The following is a 14,023-nucleotide window of genomic DNA, read 5'->3' on the forward strand; positions in this document are numbered from 1 at the left end:
ACCACCACCTCACCAAGCCTTTAGTAAACACCCTATAAACCTGATCTGCTTGAAATGGTTCTTTCAGATGGTCCCACTATATACCTTCATGAGCTGGCCCCTGGCCCATCTGCACCCATCCACCTCCTCCTTCCCTTGCCTCCCTCCTGACACCTCCATCATACCGACTTGGAGGCCCTTGGACCTGTCTTGTCCCTCTTTGCACCACAAGCCATTGCTTTTCCTGCTCTCTTTGCCTCCATCTCTGCCTAACCCTGACCCATCCTTCCACATTCAGCTCAGATGTCTCCTCCTCCTCAGAACTTTCCAGGCAATCTCTTTGCTCAAATCAGGATTGGTCCCTCCCCAGTGCATTTCCACCCTGCTGTCCAGGTCACCATCATAGCATTACACTTAATTAAAACCCTTTGTCTTTTTCTATTTACTATTTCTTTTATCATAGCTCATAGCACGGTCCATAAAAGTGTCCAATGTACATTTGATTAATAAATCATTTAATCAGAGTTTGTTTCTAATCTTGTTTCACTTGTGTGCCTACTGGGTCAGGACAAATAAATCTTAGTTTGCTTAACTACTAAGAATGTTTTCCTGAGAGTGGTTTGGCAGCCTGAAAATCAGTGAAGGATGGAACAATGGTTACTGAACAGACTGCCTTAGATTATATTCTGTGAACCATTTATTTAACCTATGAATGCTTTCAATTATTTTTGGGGTGATAACAATAATGACTAAAAATAATGAAGACCACATTTATTATGGATGTCTGTTAAAACACTTCTTTTTGGTTCCAACTGCTATAATTGTAACTCCAAATTTTATCTTCATCTGCCCTGTCCCCCCCAACTCTCTCCCTCTCCCTTGAATCCCCTCTCTCTCCTACAGCTACCTTAGCAGGTTTTATCTTTCTCCATTCCCTTAAGGCCAATGTCACCCATTTCCAAACTCACAATGGGTCTTGTAAAGGGAAGCTATGGCCAGTGATGGCAAGGAGACACACTCAGTTGCTAGATGAGGCTCCCCTTTGACTTCTTCATTCAAACTAAGAAACCAAGTTCAAATTTCACCTAGGAAGCAACATTTGGAATGTTCTCTCAACACCATGAAGCCCATCGCACCCAGTGACAGGGATCTGTGTCAAGCACAACTTAAATTCTCTGTAAGTCAGCTGGCAGAGAGAAGAGTTATATTAGAAAGATCATCGCAGGAAGTTTGTTTATACCCTCTTTGAAATAATGAGTCCTAGTTGGTCCGAAGGTTGTGGGTTATTGTTAAGCTGAAATAATGAGTCCAGTGAACTCCTGAACTGGAGAGTTCAAGTGCCTAATTTTTGCTGTCACTTGGAAAGAATTACTCTTGAAAAATTTCCATGTAATTTATTGAACAGCCACAAAATTATTTGCTGTACTTTTGACCTGCTTTGGTAAACACCAGATAAAATGTCTTAAGGGTGGAGCTTGAAAGTCTAATTAGTCACATTAAAAATGCATGTCTTGCCTAGCTGGTTTGGCTCAATGGATAGAGCGTCAACCTGCAACTCAAGGATCCCAGATTCGATTCCGGTCAAGGGCACATGCCCAGGTTGCAGGCTAAGTCCCCAGTGGGATGCGTGTGGAGTTAACCAATCAATGATTATCTCTCATCATTGATGTTTTTCTCTTTCCCTCTTCCTTTCTCCCTAAAATTAATAAAAAAAATATATTTAAAAAAATGGATGTCTCAATATCAAGCATAGTTTGCACTTTCAAATGGACATGAAACCCAGCAATTTTGTTAGGACATTTCCCCAGCAATTTTGTGTTTCAAAAATAAGGTTATGGATCTGGAATGAAATCTTCCACAGGTGTCATGAAAAAGAGCATTGAAGCAAGAGACAGGATTCAGTTTCAGTTTCAATTCTGCCTCTGTGACCCCGGGCAAGTCACTTCAGCATGAACTTGGCGTCCCACCGTTACCAAATAAAGGAGTTGAACTTTTTGTTGTGTTATTAATCCTCACCCGAGGATATTTTTCCATTGGCTTTGAGAGAGAGTGGAAGGGAGGGGGAGAGACACGGAGAGAGAAACATCAATGTGAGAGAGACATATCTATTGGTTGCCTTTAACACGTGCCCTGACCAGGACCAGGGACCTAGCCTGCAACTGAGTATGTGCCCTTGACTGGAATGAAACCCAGGACTCTTCAGTCTACAGACTGACGCTCTATCCACTGAGCCAAACTGGTCAGGGCAAGAGTTAAACTTTTGGTCCCTTAACATCTGTGATTATCTGGGTTGGATGATTCCATAGCCACTTAAAGGCAGCCAAATGTTTTTGGTGACACCAACTACCATTTAAGCAAACAGCCCTTTCTTGCCTTAATGGGGAAGGAGGTTATACACATGTCCTGCTTGCTTACATCCCAGAGAATACAGATGAATTCCAGTCAGCAGCCACCAGCCAGCCCACATGTCCACAGTCTGCTTTAGGTCCTCAGGCGAGAGGCTTTTGGAGGCAGTTGGGTTATGCCAGTGGTCAGCAAACCACGGCTTGAGAGCCACATGCGGCTCTTTGGCCCCTTGAGTGTGGCTCTTCCACAAAATACCACATGCAGGTGCACACGTACAGTGCAATTGAAACTTTGTGGCCCATGCGCAGAAGTCTGTTTTTGGCCTGGGCGAGTCTATTTTGAAGTAGTGGCGTTAGAACACTCAAGGGGCCAAAGAGCCGCATGTCGCTCTCAAGCCTCAGTTTGCCGACCACTGGGTTATGCCACGCGACCCAAACTGGCAAAGTGGGAGAGCGGTCAGATGTGCCAATACTTACGTAACCCAGCCTGGGGCAGGAGCGTGGGGCAAGGGCACACGGTTCTAGGGAAAGTCTCACTCAGGTGGGCCATGACCCACCTGCCCCTGCCTCTTTTTTCTGCCTTTCCCTACTCCCCTCGGGGTCTTTTCTCCTCACTAGTGCAGCTGGCTTCTTGCTGGCTCCTGTAGAAGTTAGTGTACCTTGCACCACCCCAGCCCTTCTCCTGCACAGTCCTTGTTGCAGGACCTTGATTTGTCAAGGAAGAGTGCTCCCAGCCTTAAGGAGAAACCTGCCTGGTGCGAGCCAGTCACTGGCTCTCGTGCTCCCGCCGCCCTCTCGGTGATTGGTGTAGAAATGGGCATGTGCTGCAGAACTGGTCAGTGGCAGGAAGCCCACTGAAAGGTTTCTGGGGAAACACACTGTGTGCTCGCAGTGCCTCCAATGCCACAGCTGTCTTTGAAAACCAGAAAAAGAAGCAGGAGGCTGCATGAGCCTGGCTGGGAAGGGACCTGAGAGATGCCCCCCTCCTTGGTGGGACAGCCACGGCGCCTGATAAACCCTGGAACCGGATTCTCTAGCTCTTGAAATTTTTGTGATGCGAGATAATTTTTTTCCTACCGTTTGAGCCGGAAGTCCACAGCCACTGAATACGGTGCCTGGGGGCCCACGGGAGAGGCGAGGAGGAGGCCCCTGGGCCTCAGGAGTACAGGGCCTGGTTCCAAATCCCAGGCCTCCACCTGGGGGTTGTTGCAGAGGATGAACTTCCTCTGGAACTTAGTGACTGAAACAGCAAACACCACCATGCACCACCTCTCATTTCCGGGGGCTGCACATTGGGCTGGCTCAGACGGGCCTTTCGGGCTTGGATTCTCCCCGTGAGCTGGCGCACAGGTGTGGGCTGGGCTGCCGTCAGGGAAGGCGTGGCGGGGCTGGGTCTGCCTCGCAGGTGCTCCTTCCACCTGGGCTTCTCCACGGGCTGCTCTGTTCTAAATAAAGGTTTTATTATTATTTAGGTAAGACAAGCCAGCGGATCAGGAGAGGACCACCAATGAAAAGGCTGTTACCCTCACAGATCCCAAGGCCACACGGGGAAGCATCGGGTGGTCAGGAGGCAGAGGGAGCAGGGAACAATGTGGGTAAATGCCTCTGCTGTTTCTTCATTAAGAAGGGACGGGGGCAGGAGGCAGGGGCCAGGGGGCAGGGGGCATGGTGAGCAGGCGTAGGGGTTGGGTAGTTTGAATAATGTCCGTGGGCTCTGCAGCCCAGGGCCTGTCCCTAGTTGTCTGGCTCCTGGCCATGGGCTGATCCGGGCAGGGTGGCTGGTGGGGCTCTGAGAGGGAGAGTGGACGGTAGGAGCTCAGTCTCAGCATTCACATGCTGGACTCCCGAGGATCCCATGCGGTGAGTTCAGGTGCTAAACCCACCACAGCACAGGTGCAGGGCCCAGAAGGAATGGAAAGGCCCTCGGCAATAGCATTTCTGTTGCCTGCTGATGGGTGTCACACGCCAAGGCCAAGCTCTGGGCTAGGACGCGTGTCCTTCTGCAGGGCTTCCGAGGAGCTTATCATGCGTAGGTGCGCCAGGACGTTCCCGGGCAGGGGCAGCCGTGCTGCCTGCCAAGCAGAGCTTTCAGAACCTTCCCTGGAGTATCTCCCCAGACTCAGTTCCATGGGACTTCTTTCTTCCGCACAAATGAATAAAGATGCTTAATTTAATTTTATTTTATTTTTGTTAAATATATTTTATTGATTTTTTACAGAGAGGAAGGGAGAGAGATAGAGAGCTAGAAACATCGATGAAAGAGAAACATCAACCAGCTGCCTCTTGCACACCCCCTACCGGGGATGTGCCCACAACCAATGTACATGCCCTTGACCGGAATCGAACCGGTCTACCACTGAGCTAAACCTGTTTCGGCAATTGCTTTATTTTGAATCATCAATGTCATTTTATTTATTTCAAAAAAAATTTTTTTTTAATTACAGTTTAATTCAATATTATTCTGTATGAGTAGCTCCATGAGACTTTTGCCAGGAAACCATGGTCTGTTCAGTATCAACGATCAGTATGGTTCCTGAGCCCCATACGTGGGCAATGCAAGCACACTCTCTGCGAGTCAACGGGCTGGTCTTGTTATTATATTTTCTGAGGAAGGAAGTGAGCATGGGAGCAGCTGATGAGTCAGGACATGGGGCGCGGTGCCTGCCTGCTGTTGGGTAACAGCGTGAACTTGACAAGCCCTCGGCCTCCCCTGAGTTTCCCATTCTCGTTTGCAGAATGAGGCTGGTAGGTCACCAGGCTGCATCCCGACGGACTAACAGCCTGCAACTTCTCAGCTCCTAGAAGCAACAAGAAGGGATGTCTGAGTAAATCTTTGCTAATGGAAAGCAAAACAAAGGAAATAAAAAAGGATGTTTAAGACTTTTAAAAAAAGCTTTTAGAAGTCAAGAACAGTCTTAAGGGGAAAAAATATCTTAATGAGTATGGGGGATGGGAAATATGGGATTGTATTAATTTCCTCCGGCTACCTTAACAAAATACCACAAACAGGGTGGCTTAAAAAAACAACAACACATAGTATGTTAAGTTGTGGAGGCCAGAGGTCCAACATGGGTGTCATCGGGCTCAACCAAGGCTTCGGCAAGCCAAATTTATTCTGGAGGCTCCAGGGAAGAATCTACTTGCTTGCCTTTTCAAATTTCTTTTCTTAAAAAAAAAAAAAAAAAAAAATATATATATATATATATATATATATATATATATATATATATATAGATTGATTTTAGCAAGGGAGAGAGTGTGTGAGAGAGGAAATTCAGTTTGTTGTTCTACTAATTCATGTGTTCACTGGCTGCTTCTTGTATGTGTCCTGACCAGGGATTGAACCCAGAACCTTAGGGTATAAGGATGAAGCTCTAACCAACTGAGCGACCCAGCCAAGAACGCCTTTCCCAATTTCTAATGGCTATACATTCCTTGGATCACCATTCCGTTCCCTTCCTCTGCTTTACAAACCAGTAACATTGCATCTCACTGACTTTCCTTTCCTGTCATGTCTACCTCTCTGACCACAGATGGGAAAGGTCCTCCCTCACTTAAAAAAAAAACAACCCAAGGATATTTTTTCCTTTGATTTTTTTGAGACAGTGTAAGTGAGGGAAGAACAAACAGAGAGAGAGAAAGAAATATCAATGTGAAAGAGACACATCAATTGGTTGCCTCCTGCAAGGGGCTTGAATCTGCAACCCAGATACATGCCCTTGACCCAGGAATTGAACCCATAACCCTTCAGTGTGCAGGTCGATGCTCTAATCATGGAGCAACACTGCCATGGCAGTCCTCCCTTTTCAAAAAAATCTTTATTGTTGAAAGTATTACATATGTCCCATTTTTTTTCACTCATTGACCCCTTCTAGCCCACCTCTGCCTCCCACCTCAAGCCTTCAGCATCCTATTGTCTGCCCATTTGTGTGCATATACGCACACAAATTCTTTGGTTGTTCTCTTCCCATCCACCTACCCTCCCCTGCCTTCCTTCTGCGGTTCCACAGCTCGTTCCTTGCCTCTGTCTCTGGATCTATTTTGTTTATCAGTTTATTTTGTTCATTAGATTCTATGTATGAGTGAAATCGTGTGATACTTGTCTTTCTCTGACTGGCTTATTTCGCTTAGCATAATACTCTCCAAATCCATCCATGCTGTTGCAAATGGTAAGAGTTTTTCTTTTTTACAGCTGCATAGTATTCCATTGTGGAAAAGTACCATAGCTTTTTTATCCTCTCACCTGCTGATGGGCACTTGGTCTGTTTCCAAATCTTAGCTATTGTAGATTGTGCTGCGAGGTCCTCCCTTTTTAAGGAAGCATGTGGTTAGATTGGGGCCAACCAAATAATCCAGGATTACTCCCCCTCTCAAGGGCCTTAATTTAACCACATCTACAGGGTCCCCTTTGCCATGTAAAGCAGCATATTTACAAATATGGCGATAACACTGGGAGTGGGGGCATCATCCTGTTACCATATGATGAATTCTATTGTTAAAAGAAGTGCAGGTGTAATGTAAGATATGTACACATATAATAATTTAATAAAAAAATAAAATAAAAGAGAAGTGCAGGTGTGCCTTAGCCGGCTTGGCTTGGTAGATAGAGAGTCGACCTGCGGACTGAAGAGTCATGAATTTGATTCCGGTAAAGGGCATATGCCTGGGTTGTGGGCTCGGTCCCCGTAGAGGGTGTGCAGGAGGCAGCCAATCAATGATTCTCTCTCATCATTGATGCTTCTGTCTCTGTCTCCAGCTCTCCCTTTCTCTCTGAAATCAATAAAATCATATTTTTTTAAAAAATAAAAAAATAAGTGCAGGTGTGGAGAAATGAAAGGATGTGATGAAAAATTGAAATTAGCCTTAACAATTCATGAGGTACAAGGAGGTAGGGAGGGTGGATATGAAAAAAAAAAAATCTAAGAAAGGAGATAAGTTACAACAAAAATAGCACAACACTAGTTAACAGTGCTAGAAGCACATTGATCCTTTGCAAAGAGCAGAGGCTGACTAGGGTGTTTGTTGTTGGTTTTTTTGTTATATATCAGACCTTCTCAAAACCAAACTAAAAATGTAACGCACACCATTTAAAAAGCAAGATAGTATTAGCATCGACTAAGTTGGTCCTGTAGGGCCTCTCTCCTCGTTTGGGGGTGGAAGGTGGTGGTGGGAGCCTGGTTCCTTGCAGAGCCCCAGAAGATGTGGCAGGAATGGAGGGCACCCTCGCCTGTTTGATGGCTCCTGGTTGAAAAGCAAAAAGAACAGGGCATTTGTATTCTTGCCGAGAGTGGGCTTGGGTCCAGGAGAGGCCGGAGCATCCGTCCCAGGGCCAGTAACGCAGAAGAACCTGACCAAGGTACAGGGGTCCAAGCGAGTGCACCCTGAACTGTCGCAGCCTCAGCACTCTCTCTGCATTTTGGACCAGATCGAGTTTTGCTGTGGGGAGCTGTCCCATGCATGGTGGACAGGTTAGCAGCATCCCTGCCCTCTTCCCACCTGAGGCCAGTAGCATCCCTTCCCCCTTGTGACAAACACAATGTCCCTTGAGGTGAGGGGCAAAATCGTCCCGGTTGAAAACCGCTGGGAATCCCTGAGCCAGCAGGTGGAGCCCAGGAGCCTGCAGAGAGTCTCGGCAGCAAGGGCAGGGCAGGAGGGACCCTTTTGTGGGGCCTTTTGCTGGAGCTCTGGGCTGGCAGGATGGGCTGGCCCGTTTGCCTACTGGCCTCTGACTTGGCTGTGGCAGCCTCCAGGTCAGCAGAGCTCAGGCACAGTTTGTTCAGGGCTTGCACCCTGTCTATTGTCCAGTTGTTATGCAAGGCTCTGGAAGGCAGCTCACCTGGGTAGGTGATATGCTTGTTTGCAGGATCAACAGCTTGGGTCCTATATCTTGTTCCACTTCATCTAGGTTAACTGCCAGCGCTGAACACTGATTTGCAGAGGAGGGAGGAAAGACATGCCTCCACCAGCCTATACAGGCCGGTGTATGCAAATTAGACAAAGGGCACGCCTGGTGGATGAATTAGAAAAGGTGCCCCTGCCGGTGGGGTTCAGGGGTGTGTGGTCAGGGTGCGGGGCTAGGAGAGCAGAGGGCACTCACCTGCAGCCCGGGCCCTGCTCAGCTGGGCGCTGTGAGCTCCCAGGGGCGGCCACACTGCATCTTGCACGACAGAGGCTTCCACCTGCAAACCTTGGGGGTCAGAGGTGCCACTGGAGAGCCCCCGAGCTGGGAGAGGTCCTCAGCTTTCTCACCAGCGAAGTTTCCATTTCAATACAACACGTGGTCAGAAACAAAGGCAGCAAGTTCGGTAGGAATGAGTAGGAGGTGGTTTAGCGAATTCCAAGGGAGGAAGAGACAAAATGGACAGCTAGGAGAGCCCGTGCCGAGCTGCCTCGGTGTGACTGGCCGGAGGAGCCTGTGTATGCATTTATAACCTGAGGATCTGGGTGGTGAGGCAGGTGCAGGGATAAAGAAGAGAGCTGCACTCCGGGGAGGGAGGGCGGACCTCTGAGAGTGTTCCCATTTCCAGCACCAATGGTCCCAGCCAGCCGGGGCTCCCGTTCAGGACATGCTGCTCCCCAAGGCAAGTCCTGATTTGCTGCGTGCTTTCCGGTGACACGGGAACACCAGCGATGCTGACCCTCTTCCCAGGTGACTTGGATGTCATCCTGCCAAGGGACAGAGAATGAGATTCCAAATCAAGAAAACTCCCATTAGGCTCTGGCCCCAGCTCAGTGGGTTAGAGTGCTGTCCTGATGCGCCAAGGTTACGGTTTAATCTCTGGTCAGGGCACATACAAGAACCAACCAATGATGAACAACATAGACTGATGAAAAAGAACAGACACAGAGATAAGGAGCCATGGGTCAGACTGTTGGACCTCAGAGGGAGGGTGGGGATAAAAGAGAGAGATCAACCAAAGGACTTGTGTGCACACATATGAGCCTAACCAGTGGTCAAGGACAATAGGGGGTGGGGGCATGAGTGGGGAGGGGTGGGGGATTGGAATGGGGGGTTGAGGACAAATATGTGATACCTTAATCAATAAAGAAATTAAAAAAAAATCAACCAATGAATGCATAAATCCATTAGTTGTTCCACTAACACGTCTCTCTCTCTCTCAAATCAATAAAACAAACAAACAAAAACTCTCGTGAAGTGCAGGCGTTCCCTGTTACAGATGGAGACCCTGCAGCAGCAGCCACCCCTGACATTTGCAGGCCTGGGCAAGAGTATGATTGGAGGCCCACATTCTGATGTCCAATATCCAAATACAATTTCCTCATCCTTGTACTTGGGTAAATATATCTTCATAGCAACAAAGCTGGGGGAAAAAGTGAAAGCTATGGCTTTATGTAACTGAAAGTTGGCAAAAATTTTGAAATAACTGGATTTCACTATTATTGTATGTTTGTGGGGCATTCTATTAACTGGCTGACATGTTTAAATGAGTAATGAAATAAATACCTACACAATTCATGTATAATTATATACTTATCCATAAAATTAATGTTCCTTGTTTTAATTTCAGCAAAATCACTACTTATGTTGTTATATTTTCACAAACATTGGGTCCTATTGATGTTAAGGCCAAACAAGATTACCCTTCTTAAATCTTAGTTTAATTTTTTAAATTTCAGTTTGGAGAAATACTGTTCTGTAGAGGCAGCAGTAGTTGAAATTATCAATACTATTATTTAAAAAATATTTTTATTGATTTCAGAGAGGAAGGAAGAGGAAGAGAAAGATTGAAACATCAGTGATGAGTGAGAACCGTGGCTTGGGTGCCTCCTGCATGTTGAACAGACCCTTTGGTCCACAGGCCAGCCCTCCATCCACTGAGCCAAACCGGCTAGGGCTCAATAAAATTCTTAAAGTAAAACTTTAATTTGGGGAAAAGGACCATGAATTTTATATATCAGACATTGTAATTAGATCTCATAGGACATACTGCCATCACAGACACTGTTACAAATATTTTAATTTCATCCTAAATCACTATAATGTATATCAAGATCTTCAAAATCTCTTCACACTATATTTAAAAAAAATCTAGATCCACATAGTATTGTAATGAGGTGATGTCATGTTTCATGCGTATTATGTGTGTACCTACACGTACAAACATTTAAGAGAACCATGAGCCCTGGCCAGTGTAGCTCAGTTGGTTGGACATCATCTTGTGCACTGAAAGGTTGCTGGTTCGATTCCTAGTCAGGGCACATCTCTGGGTTTTGAGCTTGATCCCTGGTGGGATGGGGTGAGGGGGCATGCAGGAGGCAGCCAATCCATGTTTTGCTTTTACATAGAAATTTTTCTCTCTCTCCTTTCCCTCCCTCTCTCTCAAAAATTTAATTAAAAAAAAATTTTTTTTTAAATCTGACAAAAAAAAAAAAAAAAAAAGAGGGGGTGGGGGGAGGACATGAACTGTTGTAAATACTGTGGTAATTCATGAATAATTCCAAACCATACACTGGAACTTGAAGAGAAACCAGAATCTATTGCCTATAGGCGGGGTGGGGGAGGGGGTGTAGAGAGTGGGGGGATGGGTTTGGAGCACTAATTCTCTCCTCCCTCCCAGGAGCTTCAGCTGCCACAGCTTCCTCCCTCTCCAAGGAGGTGTCTATACCTCATGTCAGCTCTAGCACACCCTTCACACCTTGGTTACCTTTTGTTTAGAGAACACAGGGCAAAAGGCAGAGGAGTCCTTGGAATCTGAAAGATGTTAGTCGCTGCAGATGGACACTCAGGGCTGCAAGCCGTGTGTGCCCGAGGGCCTTCTAAAGTGGGCCCAGAACCCCTGTGCCGTCTGCAGCCAGTTCAGCGCTGTTGATCAAATAAGCATGTATATAGTGCATAGTCTGTGGTTGAATGGCGCCCCCCTAACAGATACTCCCAGCTCCTAATCCCCAGAACCTGTGAGTGTGACCTTGTTTGGAAAAGGGGTCTTTGCAATTGTGTTACATTAGGAATCTTGAGTAAAGGTCATTCTGGATCATTCGGGTGGGCCCTGAATACAATGACAAGTGTCCTTTTAAGAGATGGAGGAGAGACAAAAGGAGAAGTGGAGAAGGCTGTGGGAACGTGGAGGCAGAGAGTGGAGTTCTGTAGCCACAAACCAAGGAATGCTGGCCACCTCGGAGGCTGGAAGAGGCAAGAACTCAGCCTTCAGAGGGAGCATTGCCTGTTGACACCTTGATTTCAGACTTCCGGTCCCCAGAACTGTGACAGAATCCATTTCTGTTGCTCTAAGCCACCAAATTTGGGGTCATTTGTGATGTCAGCCTTGGGAAACCAGGGCCAATTACAATAATTAGTAATAATGTTAAGCACTTATTGAACATGACTATGTGTCAGGCACCCTGCGAAGCCCTTTTGATAAGTAGTATATCCTTTAAACCTCACAACAGCCTCATGAACGAGGTACTGTTCTTATCCCCGTTTTATAGGTGAACAAAGTGTGGTTCAAACAAGCCACGTCGCTTACCCCAGGCCATGGCTAGGTAGCTGGAATTTGAACTCAGGTCTGCCTGACTCGAAGATCTCCTTTAAGCACCAGAAGCCTTCTGCACAGTTATACACCCAGCTCCACAGAGACCAACTCCATGTTGGTGGTTTCTAGCTGTTACACGTTCTTTGTCCCCTTTACTTAAAAAGAGGCCCACTTCCTTCAGCAACTTCTCTCCTGGTCTTAAGCAGTTTCCACCACCTCTGAAGTGAGATATGTTACAATCGGACATTCCTCTGACTGACTCAGTAGGTCCGGGGAACACGCTTCTGTCGGAAGGAACATTTTTGGCACACACAACCACACATTCTTCTTCGCGTCTGCTCGGCCTCTGGGACATTTGGTCTTATTTGCAGATGCTGTCAAGATGAGTCAGAAATCTGGAGAAACTGTGTCCTTGGGGAAGGACAGCGGTCAGGATGGGGTTTCGCTTCTGCGGATTTTGAATTTGTGTGAAGACTAGCTCACTGTCCTGGGAGAAAGAGAAGGAAACGTTTGTTTTCTCAAGACTTAAAATCCGTTCTCTGAGCTCACTATGTTATCAGAACATCAACTGGATGCTGGCGATGGCCCTATCTCTTGGAGATTAGAAGGGCTTGGTCTATTAATTTGTTTATAATTATTTTGTTATATATATATATATATATATATATATATATATATATATATATATATATACTTCAGAGAGGAAGGAAAAGAGAGAGAGAACTAGAAACATCAATGATGAAAGAGAATCATTGATCAGCTGCGTCTTGCATGCCCCACACTGGGGGTCAAGCAAGGAACCTGGTCATGTGCCCTGACTGGAACCTCCCAGTTCATAGGTCAGCACTCAACCACTGAGCCTTGCCAGCTGGACTATTTATTTATAACCTTATCCCCAATTACAGTTGACATTCAATATTATAATAGTTTCAGGTGTATAGTATAGTGGTTAGACATTATATATTATAACTTAGAAGTGATCTCCCCATAAGTCTAGTGCCCACCTGGCACCGTATATAGCTATTATAATATTATTGACAATATTCCCCAGGTTGTACTTTACATGCTGTGACTATTCTGTAACTTCTTAATCTACAAGGGCTTGTTTTTATATGCTGACAAGCCCCAAAACTCTGTGTGTGGGTTGGGGTCTAGGCTGGATGTATTGGTTACTTCTATTTTTCTAGCCTTTAATTTTTTTCTTTCAAACAAAACTAACCCATTTTACAGGTGGAAACATTGAGCCTTGGTGAATCGGAAGGGTTTTCTTCAGGAGAGCTCACCGGGCAGACTTCATTACGAATGCTGTGCCTGCCGCTCAAAGCACCAGTCCATTGAGTGGAAATCAGGGCTGTTACACAATGAGTTTGGAGGCTACTTTTAAAGCAAGTCATGTGACCCTCCTGTTGCTCTGACCCAAATATGACACAGGAATTCAAAGTAGCTCACAAAGAAGTCCAGAATCGGTCAGGAGGCCCTCCAGGCAACTCGGTTGATTAAGGGACTGCAAGCCTCATTTTCTCAGCTACAGCGAGGCTGCTTCACTCGGGACTCCTGTGCTGTTCCAGTTGGGGCACTGCCCGCTGACCTGAGGCCAGGGCCAGGCCTTCGGACTGACCCGGGGGCATTGTTCTCTCTGTCCCCCAGGCTTCCAGAGCAGGAAAGAGATGCGGATCTCACCTCGCTCACAAAGAGGGCTGTGTACTGTGCTGGCCAATGACAGTGAGCAAGGTTGGAAACCAGGACCAAAAGCATCTTCTTTTCTCTTCGGGACTGAAGGGGAAGGTGCAGGACGGCGGGGCTGCTGCCAGTCCTCAAGGCGGCCCGGGGCCGAGAAGGGTTAATGCAGGCAGAAGGCTGGCCTCGGAAAGTGGAAGTTTGCCCCGATTTCGCTGTTTCCTGTCCACAGTCCAGGGGCCCTTGGAGCTCCCCATCTCATTTCTCTAAACCAAAACCTGCTCCTGGGATCTTTCACTCACATCAAGAATGGACAAATCTCTTTCCGGGAGCCTTTGCATCTTGAAGACTTACAGGAGAAGTAATGGGTCTCTGTGCATGCTCAGATGCCAGCAAAGTTAGGTGAGAGGGGTGGGATGGACCTGCCCTGGGGGGCAAGGATGTCAGGGGCTGGGCAGGAAAGTCCGGGGGGAAAGCAGGCTGGGCATTCAGAAAGAGGCAGAGTCAGGAGAAAGGCCTAGTGGCGGGTGA

The 14,023-nt window shown here is 46.8% G+C and overlaps 1 long non-coding RNA gene across 1 annotated transcript; it reads right to left on the reverse strand.

The window, feature by feature from the left end:
- Nucleotides 1–6,500: 6,500 nt before the first annotated feature.
- Nucleotides 6,501–12,388, reverse strand: LOC311625326. Its single transcript, XR_014795476.1, has 2 exons — nucleotides 11,810–12,388; nucleotides 6,501–8,990 (listed from the first exon to the last, which is right to left on the reverse strand). It is a non-coding gene; the product is annotated as an uncharacterized lncRNA (long non-coding RNA).
- Between the last annotated feature and the right edge of the window lie 1,635 nt (nucleotides 12,389–14,023).

Source organism: Pipistrellus hanaki (assembly GCF_964339955.1).
Source record: "Pipistrellus hanaki genome assembly, chromosome: 7".
In the NCBI taxonomy this organism is placed as follows: domain Eukaryota; kingdom Metazoa; phylum Chordata; class Mammalia; order Chiroptera; family Vespertilionidae; genus Pipistrellus; species Pipistrellus hanaki.